Source organism: Notolepis coatsorum (assembly GCF_963971535.1).
Source record: "Notolepis coatsorum genome assembly, chromosome: 11".
Lineage (NCBI taxonomy): Eukaryota > Metazoa > Chordata > Actinopteri > Aulopiformes > Paralepididae > Notolepis > Notolepis coatsorum.
Genome location: NC_140175.1, coordinates 25,400,120 through 25,414,611, shown reverse-complemented (window position 1 = coordinate 25,414,611; position 14,492 = coordinate 25,400,120). Strand labels below are relative to the sequence as shown.

At 40.9% G+C, this 14,492-nt stretch overlaps 1 protein-coding gene across 2 annotated transcripts in view; it reads right to left on the bottom strand.

The window, feature by feature from the left end:
• pip5k1ba (phosphatidylinositol-4-phosphate 5-kinase, type I, beta a) overlaps positions 1-4,558 on the bottom strand; it is a 35,275-nt gene extending 30,717 nt beyond the window's left edge. Inside the window, exons 1-2 of one of the 2 annotated variants that reach the window (XM_084325442.1) lie at positions 4,460-4,524; positions 2,180-2,220 (exon numbers count right to left, since the gene is read on the bottom strand). The gene's annotated coding sequence lies outside the window, so the exon portion shown is untranslated. Of the gene's footprint in view, positions 1-2,179; positions 2,221-4,459 lie in introns of both variants that reach the window. The other variant, XM_084325443.1, reaches the window with a different exon arrangement.
• Between the last annotated feature and the right edge of the window lie 9,934 nt (positions 4,559-14,492).

Genomic DNA, 14,492 nt, shown 5'->3' with positions numbered 1-14,492 from the left:
TTTTTTTTTTTTTTTTTTTTAAATATAGTGAAATCCCAAATCCCAATAACAATAATAATAATACTAGTAATAATACTAGTAATAATAATAATAATAATAATAATAATAATAATAATAATAATAATAATAATAATAATAATAATAATAATAATAATAATAATAATAATAATAATAATCCTTTTTCCAAATCAAAGTAATTTTGGTATACTTGGCATTGGCAAACAGCTGTTCATATTTTGCTATCTCCCCTTGTATGATTATTCTACACTTTAGGTAACAAGGAAAGCAGCAGGACCGGACGGCATCCCTGGACGTGTCCTAAAAGTCTGTGCCGACCAACTGGCCCCCGGTATTCACTGACTGTTCAACCTGTCCCTAGAACAGTCGGTCATCCCCACCTGTTTGAAAAAGTCCACTATTGTCCTGTACACAAAAAACCCACACCCGCAACGACTATCGCCCTAGAGCTCTCACTTCCATAGCCATGAAGTGCTTTGAGAAGCTAGTGAAGGGCTACACCTGTTCCTCCCTTCCCAACACCCTGGACCACCTGCAATTTGCATACCGCCCTAACAGGTCCACGGAGGACACAATAGCCCATGTGATGCACATGTCAGCATCACACCTGGACAAGAGGCAGGGGAACTCAGAAGGTGCAGTACCGGCCAGATCCTGCTAGTAGGCAGTATCGAGAGTGCAGTAAACCCTGTTCCAGACCGGGTGCTACGTTTAAACCGCTCCGGACGGACTTTTCTAGTAATGGAAACCTAGGGCTTCGCCCGATCGCATTGAATCGTTTTCGGGACCCCCGATCCATATGTTGTGGTGGGTTATGTTGTGGACCAGATGGACATAGGATGGACTAGATGGCGATCAAATAATTGGAATATTCTTTTTGGAATACCACCGACCACAGGTAAGGACAATCTGATGTAAATTTCAGCTTGATCGTGCAAGGTTATCATACCTATCCCCCTGATCGGCGTGTGTTGTGGTAATAACGAATGACGTTACTGGCAATCAAATAATCAGAAACGACCCCCCCCCCCCCTTTCATGCATTCATGATGAAACATAATACCTATGATATAGATTTGATTTGAAAATAGTAGCGTGTCCAGGGACGAAACGCCAATGGTTTTAGTAGAATTCACATTGCGCCCTGTAGCCGGCCTCCCAGGAATTAGCCCGTATCATTCCGAAATTATACTTATATTCACCACGCATAAACGTATTCATGAAGAAATTAATTCGTTTTTGCATCTTGATCGGAAGATAGTTACTGTCAAATGACCATGGTATTGTATCCATAGCTATAATATAAAATATAGATTTAGCTCTACAAACAAGGTGACACACAGTGAAACTATGTAATGGAAAGCTGGCCCAGCTATAGCTAGATGGGGAAATGGAATGGCCGCGAATGTGTTAAGTTGTACTTTAGTATATGTACTGTATATTGTATTTTATACTTTGTATAGTGTTTGGACTTTATTGTTTTTACTGTTTAACTGTATGAAGCACATTCTCAGGGGGCTCATACAGAACCAAGCATTTCACTGTAATGTACATGTACTTTATACGTGACAAATAAAACAAAACTTGAAACATTTTGTGTTTAGTGTCTTGCTCAAGGACACTTCGACACGCTGCCAGGAGAAGTCGGAATCGAACCGGGAACCTTCCGATTATCAGACGTCGTTCTATCTCCTGAGCCACTTGAGGCCTACTGTATTGTACTGTATGTGACATTTTCAAGTCCAATGATTGGGAGTGCCTTGGAATTTGTATTTGTGTTGAAGTTGTTGGTACTCTGAGTGTGAGATAAGGTGAAGGATTTGATTCGGGTCGGTTGAAAACCCGGGCAAACACACAAGGCGTATGAGGGACTGCAATAAATAGTGAGGTGGGAGCTCTGTGTTGACACTTGGTGTGGAAGCGGGAGCGACAGAGGAGAGGAGAAATTATGCAAACGAAGTCCCAGATCACCAGAGCAAACAAATGACACAATGGCTTATGGGATAGGTAACCAGAGAACCCAGGCAAATATAATGGGATATGTAAAAAAAATAAGATCAACCCATTTCCTTCCATCATTTCAGTCTATTGGAACATATTGAGTGTCATTCAAGCTATTGACTGTATAGTGCAGAGTATAAATAAATTGATTGATCATCTACCTGCATTTTACCAGACTTCTGTTCTTGTATAGTGTATTTCACTGTGAAGAAAGTTAAGTGTTAGTAAGGGAGATTCCGAAACGACTTCTTTGAAATAGGTAGACTGTTGCCTCTCAGGAGCAGGACAGTGAGTGAAACTTGTAACGATTCACTGGAGCACACAGACAGTTAGAGGCCTTTATTTCTGGCGGGTAATAGAGATTACAAGCGTTCCGATGCAACCCTGTCTTGACTCTAATGAAGACGCAGTACCATCGAAACACCAATCTGTATGATGCTCCAGAAACAAAGGCCTAAACTGTCTGTGTGCTCCAGTGAATTTGTACCTGTTTTTAAACAATCCATCGTATACAGTCTACTCTAAACTATGCCCAGATAACTGCCTGCTCACCAGGACATCTCCTGAAAACAAGACTGAACCTCAATAGCCTATGTTATTATTTCAGCAATGTAGAATTCACGTGTTGTTTTAATTTTGAGTAAATCCATAATATGTAATATAACATAGGCTATTGAGGTTCAGTCTTGTTTTGTCATATTATGGTTAACATATCACGAGTTGAATTACAGTGCAGTCAACTCAATACACGACGTGGAACACAATAGGCCATGTCTGTTCCCCAAACCATTGTATTTTAGGTCGGCGAACCATATGTGTTACAGGGAAGTCGAGTTGATTTCCTTGTATGATAAGGCATCTTCCTGGCACACAATACCTACGTATCAGTTGACAAACTATATCAAAATTATACTAGCCTGCCTCCTTATAAAAGTCCACTTTCAAAAGGAGCTTTAAAGCAGAAACGTTAACGTGTAACTCAAAGGCTTTTCTTGGGAGACGGTGTGTCAGCAGGTGGCACCATCATCAAATAATGTTAAACACTTTTTAACACTACACCATATATTTTGTATCTATCTATCTATTACAAAAAAAAGTTAGCATTTTGTACTTCGTTGTTTGCATTTTGTACTTTATTTTGCACTTTAGGTTGTACTTATATATTGTATATTTTGTATAGTGTTTGTACTTTATTCTTTTCACTTTTTTACTGTATATGAAGCACAATCTCAGGGGGCTCATACAGAACCAACCATTTCACTGTAATGTACATTATATGTGACAATTAAAACAAAACTTGAAACTTGAAACTTGAAATGTAGAGATGGACCTAGCCCCTTTCGTGACTGTGGTGTGTTAAACCCATATTGTACGCTGGGTATCTTTGAAATTCATATCTGATATATTTTTGATACACCCCCACGCCCGCGTTCACGCTTGGTTGGTATTTTCTAAAGTGGTGGCGCCCCATGAGCAAGTGACTGCGGTCACAAAAGCCCCAGGCTTGCAAACCACAGTCACGAAAGGGGCTAAGATGGACCCTGATGTAAACAAGACGAAAGTCTTTCTCTGGTCTGCATCCCCTTAACATACCCATGTACATGTCAAAATACTTCCCAAAGGTCAGTGAATACCACGACCACAACACCAGAGGGAGCTCCACAAATCATGTTAAACCCAGATTCGGCTCAAACAAGGGACTAAACACGTTTCGCAATTATGCCACATCAATGTGGAACGCCCTACCCAAAGCTGTAAAGGAATGTGAATCACTACTTTCAAAACCACGCTCAAAGAACACCTACGGGAGACTGCAATTCGAAACTGGCCACTGTAAATGTCCAAACCCAACCCCCTCCAATGTACAGTAAATTACCTACCCCAATGGTTTCGTCGATATTCCAATGTACAGTTTTGCTTGTACAGTTGTTCAGTTTCACCCAACCGCCCCCCCCCCCACCGCCCCCCCCCCCACCCCACCCACCCAACCACCTCCAATGTACAGTTTCTACGTCAAATGTATACTCTCTTTTTTAGACTCTTTTTGTATCACAAACAGTACTGTATTTGCAAATCTGGTATGTCATAACTCATAAATGTATCTGCAGTACTGTCTATCTATGTCATATGATTGATGAATTGAAAATGGGGGACCCTGATGTAAACAAGACAAAAGTCTTTCTCTGGTCTGCATCCCCTTAACAATTGTGTGTATTGAGCTGTACTGTACATTCTGCAATCTGATAATAAAGTTTTCAATCAATCAAACAATTGTTTGTATTGAGCCGTACTGTATTGTACACATTCTACAATCTGTTAATAAAGTTTTCAATCAATCAATCAATCAATGGATCCTCGCGGTGGAGTAGCCTAAAGTTCAAAGGGTATCTATTTGAGAAATAGAAAAGTAGCCCACATCCACATGGTTCTTAACTTCTTACCGTAAAACATGATCGCCGCTGGATGAAGGTCAACAACAACAGGTAGATTAGACATGTGGGACTTGTAGCCGAAACTCCCCTGGCATCCTGGCGCGACTGGCGCGCTATTTATTATTATCTATCTGTTATTATCTTTCTATTATTATCTATCTATTATTGGTGCACGCGATATCTCCTGGACTGGTGCATGCGCGCTCAGCATCCGACCTCAACACTTCCGTGACACACACCATAGATGTGTTCTATATATATCTATGACACACACACACACACACACCCTCTCTCTCTCTCTCTCTCTCTCTCTCTCTCTCTCTCTCTCTCTCTCTCTCTCTCTCTCTCTCTCTCTCTCTCTCTCTCTCTCTCTCTCCGCCTACCTGTAAACTGTAAATGACCTAACCCAAGAATACACGATTGATTGATTGATTGATTGATTGATTGATTGATTGATTGATTTATTGATTGATTGATTGATTGATTGATTGAAAACTTTATTAACAGATTGCAGAATGGGTACAGTACAGTACAGCTCAATACATACAATTGTTAAGGGGGTGCAGACCAGAGAAAGACTTTCGTCTTGTTTACATCAGGGTCCCCCATTTTCAATTCATCATAACATATGACATACACGACATACAGATAGACAGTACTGCTACATCTATACATTTATGACATATCAGATTTGCAAATACAGTATTGTTTGTGACCCTCTTCTTAGAACCAACCAAGTATGGTTTCGTCGATATTCCAATGTACAGTTTTGCTTGTACAGTTGTACAGGTAGCCCAATTTACATAATTCTACAAGTAGCCTTAAAGGATATGTGGATTACAGTAATGTACATGGACACCAGCACAGGTTTATCTCCTATCACCTGTCAGGGTCTAACAGTTTTTTTTTGCTAATATCAGAATATCCATATCTATAAATCTACTATATCTATCTGTTTATCTATCCGTCTATAATTCCATCTAAATGACTTTAACAGCGTCTACAATGTACTCATCTACCGCGTGAAAACGACTGGTATTCTGTGTGTTCATGCAGGGAATGTCCTACATCTACATTCCTGTGGACTTACTACACAACGGGCACCAGAGAGTCTGTGTTCTAACCCTATATAACTATAGCGACCAATACCTGTTCTTTATTTGGTCTCGTGTCAGTCTTGTTTCTGCTGCTATAATCTGAAGAAGCATATGTTCACTATGGCTCAGTGACGACATAAAAGAAGCTTGATTCTACCTGCTCTTGGCAGAATGTAGAAGGTCTGCCCGTTGCAATGATCAATTCCTCAATTCCTTTCAACGTATCATTTTCCTGTCTGTAATAATAATAGTTTGATTCACTTGGAATAAACCATTGAAAGATGTTTCTATGAATGAATGAATGAATGAATGAATGAATGAATGAATGAATGAATGAAAACTTTATTAACAGATTGCAGAATGGGTACAGTACAGTACAGCTCAATACATACAATTGTTAAGGGGATGCAGACCAGAGAAAGACTTTCGTCTTGTTTACATCAGGGTCCCCCATTTTCAATTCATCGTAGATCCTATATACCTTTCATTATTGAATATTATTAATAACCATGACAATTTGGATATTGAATAGTCAGATAACCACGTCAATTTGGCTAATGGAATATCCCACAATTTGATTGACCCAACGTGATGGATTATTTGAGTAAATATCCCCCCCCCCCCTCTCTTTCTCTTCCTTGCTTATTTTACCCTATGTGGGCCAGAGTTCATGTTGTTTCTATAGCTTTGTTTGGGAACACCAATTGGGACAGTATGCCTGCCATGCTGCTGGCCTCCTCTAGACTGCGACTTGAGGCCATCAGATAGGACCTCAATCTTCAAAGATGCCAACCTTTGCCACATTAGACTGGCAGACAGCTGGGAGGATGTAGACCCGCTGATTAGAACCAAAGAGAGCGACACTATCTCCAGATCGGGGCAGAGGAGTTAAATCTCAACCAAAGTTGACGGGAAGAACATCTTCCCAGATAGTTGACCACGTTCCTGTTTATTTTAATTCAAGGGGGGGGGGGGGGGGGTGTCTTCTCAAGGCTCTCGAGCATCAGCAACAACTCCAACACCGTTTGAGACAAATGCACAACGTGGGCCTCAAATCAATCTTCCACATTTTATACAAAGAATGTATTTTTATTTTTTATTTTTTTATACTTTTTATACTTTTCTTTTTTCCAGTTTGTGTTTTTACTGGATAGTAAAGGGATGTGAGGGGGTGGGAGGGAGACGTGGGATGTTGTGACGAAGGACCCAGAATCAAACACTGAGGTCACACTTCGGCCTGATCTCACTTATGTAAATAAAGTACTTATCGACCACAGTAATATATTGATGTATTTACAAAAACGTTTAATATTTTCAAGACTACCAAGTGCCTTTTCTCTGTAGTTCGGCCTTGCCCAAACCCTAACCCTAACTTAAACTTAACATAAACGTAGCTCTAACCTTAACCCTAATCTTAACCATAGGCCTAACTTTCTATCTTAACCACACCCCTTAAACAATGAACCATCATCATAGCATTGCTGTGTTTGTATCAGGGTGGGTGGGTGTCTTAGTCTAGTGGTGAGACCACTTACCCACAGCCACAATCATTGTTAGCTGTGATTTGTTGGCAGACTTTTGCCCCTACGAAACGTAAATATAGAATAGAATAGAAATACTTTAATCATCCCTAGGGACATTTGAGTAAATAATATTACTCATGGCTATAACATAAAATACATTGCGTACCTTTTTTCTCGATTAGTACTTTATTTACGTTTTCCGATGAGACCATAGTATAGAATACGCCACCAGAACACCCCACGTTGAAGAATCTAAACCAGATACGAGAACCACGGTGCCAGTTAATGCAAACAGCATCTGGTCTAAACTCAGTGGTTTGGTGGTCTGTCAACATTCAAAATCGAGGGTTATATATATTTTTGTTTCGAGTCTGTATATTGATGCAGCTGCATCCCTGCGACAAGGTTCAGCTGTAGTCAGAGTCGACCCACTGTTCTAGTGTGAGGTTTTCCTCCTGCTGATATGTGAGACCTGAAACACACACACACACACACAGAAAATGGTCAGCAGTGAATCGTCATACACCAGATGAATAACATGCATTTCTGACATAAAAACACACACAAATGCACACACACACGCACACACACACGCACACACACACACACACACGCACGCACGCACGCACGCAGGCACGCACGCACACACACACGCACGCACACACACACTTTGTCTAAGTAAGGCACACATAATCTATTATTCTAATGACAGTCCTAGTAGACATAAAGAAATGTAACTTGAAACATGGCTCAAATATCCCAATCTGAGCTCAAATCTGCGATAGGTCCAATGAATAGGCCAGTCGATCCTGAATTGAAACCTTGATTTATTCTCGAAAATTAACATCAAGGTTTTACCCTCATTTGCAATGTCGTCGAGATTACAAGTTCAACAATTCAAGTACATATAAAAGGAAAAATAAATACATTGGCATAAATAGGACAAAACACAGGTGGACTTCCAAATCTGCTGAGGTCATCGTTGCAAACAAATTGAAACCTTTATTTATTCTCGTTCTGTGTTATTTTGTCATACCTGTTTTTCCAGGTGATCAATGTGCAGCAGGTGGCTGTCAATCATTCTGTCTTGAGCCATAACCTCTGAGGCCAGGTTGGCAAGACGACTAGCCTGCTTGTCCACAATAACCTACAGTAAACGCATATTAATCGACCAGTCATTCAATTTACCATATTTTGCACAAGGACTTGCAATGAAATGCATTAGTCAATGCAAAGGCCATTGAGTTTCTATATGATATATATTAGCAATGATATTTCGGCAGACAGCCATACTGTAAATGAAGTCAAATACAATACAATAAAGAAATTGTATCAAGGTGTTTTTAACAAAACCCTCACTAGTGTAAAGTAACATAAATTAACTAGTAATACCCTAACAAGGTAGCAATCATCATGGCACACGATAATCAATTGTAAGCCTAGTTATAACTAAGGAATCACTGAATCAACTCACTTTCATCAGGCTCATATTAAGCTGTGTTTCAGTCCCCGAGGCAGGCTGGGTCATACTCTGCTGGACCCGGCTTAACCTGTATTTCAGGGCCCCTTGTTCTGTCACCAGAGCCCCCAGCCCCTGCTGCAGATCCTGGACTACTCTCTCGAGCTTGTCCCCCCTGGCACTCAGCAACTGGAAGTCCTTCCTCACCTGGAACAATGGAATATGGTGGGTTACATTTCAGAACAGGGTCTGATCTTGAATAAAAAAGGGATGTCCACCATCTGTGGTATATAAAGCACTGTCTTCCTGGTTCAGGGCAAGATACTTAGTATAAAAATAGTCTTGGTCCAAATAAACTCTTTTCTCAAAGAAAACAACATGCTGGAGGAATTTCAATCAGGCTTACGCACATGTTGTAGCACTTAAACTGCTCTTACTAAAATAATTAGAAACCTCAGACTAAACTCTGATGCCCATACGGTCTCAATTCTTGTCCTCTTAGACCTAAGCACAGCATTTGACACAATTAACCATGATAACCTAATTAATCATCTGGAAAAGTTAGTTGGTCTTTCTGACTGTGTATTAAACTGGTTCAGAACATAATATATCAAAGGGAGAAAGTATTATGTCAGGCTTCGAGATTGTGTGTCTGAGAAACATGACACCTACTTTGGAGTTCTACAAGAGAGCTGCCTCGGTCCACTATTATTCTTGCTATACATACTGTCACTTGGGGACATAGCTATACGTGGATGACACATAATAAATAAATGGATGAACAATAAATTCTTAAAATTAAATGAGGATAAAACTGAAATCCTACTAGTCGCCCATATAACAAAAAGATAAATGCTTCTCAATAATATGGGGCTCCTTGGATTAAACCTGAGATTACAAGTCTTGATGTTATCATAGACTCAGATTTAAGCTTTAAGTCCCACAATAACGGGATTCTTCCACCTTAGAAACAGCTAAAGTACGACCATTTATAAATCAAAAGGACGCTGATCCATGCCTTTAATTCAAGCCAACTTGATTACTGTAATGCACTCTTTACTGGCCTCCCAAAAAAAACACAGAGACGTCAGGTCATTCAAAACTCTGCAGCTATTAACTAGAACCAAGATGAGAGAGCACATTACTCCAGTGTTAGCTATACTCTGCACTGATTGATTTAATAATTAATTGATTTTAAGGTTCTCCTCCTTATACAAAGCCCTAAATGGAACAGGACTAAGCTACAATTCCAATTCTCTTGTGAACGATGTGCCACCAAGAACACTACGATAATTTACTGGTTTATTGAAGGTTCTCAGCAACAGCCTAAAGAAAATTGGGATGCAGCCGTTGCTAACTATACGCTCCAAAGCTATGGGACACTTTACCTACAGTATGGACATTAGGGAGGCTAGCTCACAAAATATTTTCACCTTAGCCTTTTCATGCATTCTGCCACTTTGCACTCACTACATCCACACTGTGATTGCTGTATTGTAAATTAGAGCTATTTTATTGTTCATGCTGCAATTTCTATGCTATTCTATTGTTATTGTCTGCCTTGCTTTTACCCTTTTTATATTCTGCATTACTTTTATTTAGTCTATTTTACATTATTTTCTGCTGTAAAGCACTTTGGGCAATTCTTGTATGAAAGGTGCTATACAAATAGTTTGTTAAAAACAAAATAACATTTTAAATATTATTATTATTATTATTATTATTATTATTATTATTATTATTATTATTATTATTATTATTATTATTATTAGAAGTTTGAAATAGATCCCTGAATTATTTGGGGGGAATTGATATCTAAATCTACTGGTCATGCTATGTTGCTGTAGTCTTTTCAAGTTCCCACAATGTAAGACAGACAATAAAGTGAGCTTGTAGTTAGTAGCTTAAAAAAGGACAGAGCTTGCTTGAAGACAGGGTACTGTATTCAGTGGGCTGCTGTCTCTCGTGTGAGATCATGCTATGTTACAGCAAAGTAAAAGTATGTTCAATGCTATAAATGCGGTGTCTGATTAAATTCAAATACTTCTGGCACTCATTTGCTTCCATACATAACATGCAAAGAAGCAAAATAAACATAATAAATTAGTTACCATTATCATTGTGGATATACAGTATAACGTGGCCTCGTGGAGACAGGGTTTTACTTGAGTAGTAAAGTAAAGTAAACTAATGCTCACATAGTTTGTATTAACACATTTTCTTTTGCAAATGTGGGCCATCAGATTTTTTGTAACTGCATTTGAAGCTATTCTCTAGTAAAAAAGTTTTTTTAGGAAATTCATATTGGAATTTTATCAATTTTCCACTTTCCTATAGATGTTTTATATTCCATAAATATTGTATCCATAAATACAGCACACATTCCACTAATGCTCCAGACATACATGCCCATACAAAGATTCACCATTTAAACGCAAGTCTATGATGCAGAACTTATAATTACCATGTAAGACCTGTAAGAATCCGACTGGATTTCCCAGTGGGTTTAATGGTGGGTGCAAACAATCCTTTATATGAAGGTACTGTACTTCATTTGAATGGTCCGTTCTCACCTGTCTGTGGGTCCTGCCCGCTTGTAGATGCTGCTCACGCAGACCCTCCAGGGCCCGCGACGCCCGGGTCAGCTCCACCGCCACCTGCTCCCCCTGCGTCCTCAGACGGCCGGTACTCTCCTCCACCGACTGGAGAAAATTAACCATCCCCAGTGAGAGCATCGTCAGTTGGGACGCGGGAACGTGGCCTGTCCCCCGTGTGGAGGAGGGTTTGCCTGCAGGTGGTGGTGGTGGTGGTGGTGGGTTATGTTGGGCTAGGCACAGACCCACCAACAAGACGGACAGCTGGAGAACTCGGCTTACCCTCATAGCCTGTGTCAGTGGAGTCCTCCAGATGTAACCAGTTGTTATTAAGAAAGATCAGAATCACAGAACACAGGCCCAGTTGTCATCTATTATATATCTGTGGCTTTAGATGACGGCTGCTCAGGTCCCGGAGTCCCATACAGTTAAAAATATAGGTCTACTACTAACTGTCCTGGATGTGGTTCAGATGTGCCCTGAGGTGGTGTGGAAGTGATGGTGGTGAGAGATAGAGAGGAATATGTCCTGGGTGGTGTGGAAGTGGTGAGGTGGGGTGGGGGCAGGGACACATGGGGGAGTTCCCGCTCATGCCTTGCCTTGCACAGACTGTCACACAGTGATGGAAGAAGTACACAGTTCCTTTACTTAAGTCAAAGTAGAAATACCCAGATAAATGAGTACCCTGGTAAAAGTAAAAGGTCTTCATTGAAAATGTTACTTAAGTAAAAGTAGAGAAGTATTTGATATTGAATGTACCGAAGGTATCGAAAGTATGCCTTCTACATCATGATGTTTGTATATTCCAGTGCTTGGGAGAACCATTTACCGCTAATAGTTAAAGTGGTATGTGGTCACGGTGGTCCAGTTATGATTAGCCCTCTTAAAATAGTACACACACACACACACACACAAGTACATGAAATAAGAATTTGAGTTTTATACAGTAAGTGAAAGTAAAGCAAGAGAGACATCTGCTGGCTAGCCATGAAGTTGCACTCATTCTCTCTCCTTCTTGATGGTAATGACGCACATGGGACTGGTCAGGAAGGGCAGGAAGGTCGGCACCTTCGATGGAAGATGATAACTGGCTTTGTCCAGGCGAGGTGGTGAGTGCAGCTTTCAGTCAGTTTGTTTTGGACATTTAATTTAATTTCAAACCCTTATTTAAACTCGTAAGACACTGAGGTTAACCTCATTTACAGCAACAACGAGTTTACCAAACAAGACATAGTTTATCAGCAATACTTTTAAATGCAGCAAAAGAAGGAATTAAGAACCTTCATCTTCAGAGTCAGTTGGAGTTCAGAGCAAACTCCAGGAATCCTAAGAACCAACCAATCATTTGAATGTGTAGAATATGTTCCAAGATTCCATTCCAACAGTGTTGTGATGTAAGAGGGAAGTTTACTTTAAAAAATAAACAAATACCAATGATAGTTACGCCTTTCAACCAGAGAAGGCATCCAACCTTTTCAGAAAGGACACAGTGGTGGGTATGATATCTGTCACCAGTAATAAATCTGAGGGAAGAATGATGAACTGAGTCCAGCGGTTTAAGAGTTGAAGCTGCAGCAGCATGCCTATAAATCACATCACCATAGCCTAGCTAAGCCTAGCTTAGCACAAGTGAATAGAAACGGATATAGACCACTAGCCTAGCTTAAAACTCCCAGAGAGGTGTCTTTGGCCAACAGCTATAGGCTAGTGGTCCGTATCCGCTTCCATTAATTTGTGTTAAGCTATAGGCTAGCTTGCAGTTGGATAGCTTTCTACTGAACGCACAGAGAGTATCTATCTTATTGTCTCTCTCTGGAGAAGATGATAAGTGCATGATTTCCCATAATGTTGGCCTGTTCTTTTAAGAAGTCAACCAGTTTGGGAAGGTGTTAAACAAAACATTTTAAAATAATAATTTAATAAAATAAAAATTTAAAGTTCTGTACTCTTAGGACTTGACAAATAAGGAAAACCAGATACCCAGAGAGAGAGAGAGAGAGAGAGAGAGAGAGAGAGAGAGAGAGAGAGAGAGAGAGAGAGAGAGAGAGAGAGAGAGAGAGAGAGAGAAAGAGAATGAGGTAGAAACCATGACTTCCTACACACAGGAACAGACTGAAAGGGCTGCTTTGTGTCGGTGGGGGACGGAGCAACAGACCGCCCTTTGAATTGTTCTGGCGTTTGGAGTAACGGACAAACGGCACTAATGTTAACTCATAAAGCCTGATTTATTGGGGAGTGAAAGGCGTCACTCACAGCCCACTCCTTCCTCCTTGCATGTGGTGTCCTGCTTCCAGAGGAAGAGCAGCCGGCGGCCTCACCAGTCTCCAGTCTGAGGCACGGCTGGACCAGCCCAATCATGAAGACCGCAGGGATGCACGGCGATAATGGTAAGTCGTCGTCGTTCTTCTTTTTGTTTTTCTCTGGTTGTGGTCCTCCTCGCGTAGCTCCAATAGGTGAAGTGCTTGGTGCTCTTCTTCAGCATGGCATTAACCTACCTCGCCTAGGTTAGGGGTTCGATTCCCCCCACTGGGAATCCACCCGTGCCGACAAAGAAATGCATGCGGTCGTTCAAAACGCTTTGCTATAGTGCAAGAAAAGAGCTCCATTCAAACCCTTGCTGCGACATACAGTAGCATGGCAGGCACAGATAGGGCCCAAGGGGGGGTCTTGAGCCCCTGTCCTTTGGCCCTCAAAAAGGGCCCTTTTTTCACCGCTGGTGTTAATTGTATATACTTTTTTTTTTTCAAGATAAGATAAGATAAGATATTCCTTTATTGATCCCCTTGGGGAAATTCAGGAAATTCTATGAAATATAAAAAGGGAAAATGTATAGTAGTATCCAAAAAAAGATAGACCATATCAATCTAAAACATAGCGTGCGATTATGGATGGTGGCGGGGCGGGAACAGTGAGGTATCGGTGAGGTGAGTGCCCTTGTTTTTGAGCTTGAGTCCCTGCCACACCCCCCCCCCGACATGCCTGTGCACGGCCCTGTAGCGCGGCCTCTCACACACGCAAGAAAAGAGCAAGTGTGTGCAACAACCAGATTTTTAATATGGTGTCTCACCGTTCAACCTCAAGGGTCTCAGAGAACGGGGATTTTAGAGTTTAGAGCTAGAGAGCTGTTGGGATAAAGCACTATCCAATTACTGAATGGTTCGCGTTACATACGCGATTAGACTTTAAGAGACCCGCCTCGGGCGATCGTTCCCTAGTCTACACATCACCGTTCAGCAGGGAGGAAGGCGCAGACTGGGGCCTTATGTGGGAGACAGAGCGAGAGGAGAGAGAGAGAGAGAGAGAGAGAGAGAGAGAGAGAGAGAGAGAGAGAGAGAGAGAGAGAGAGAGAGAGAGAGAGAGAGAGAGAGA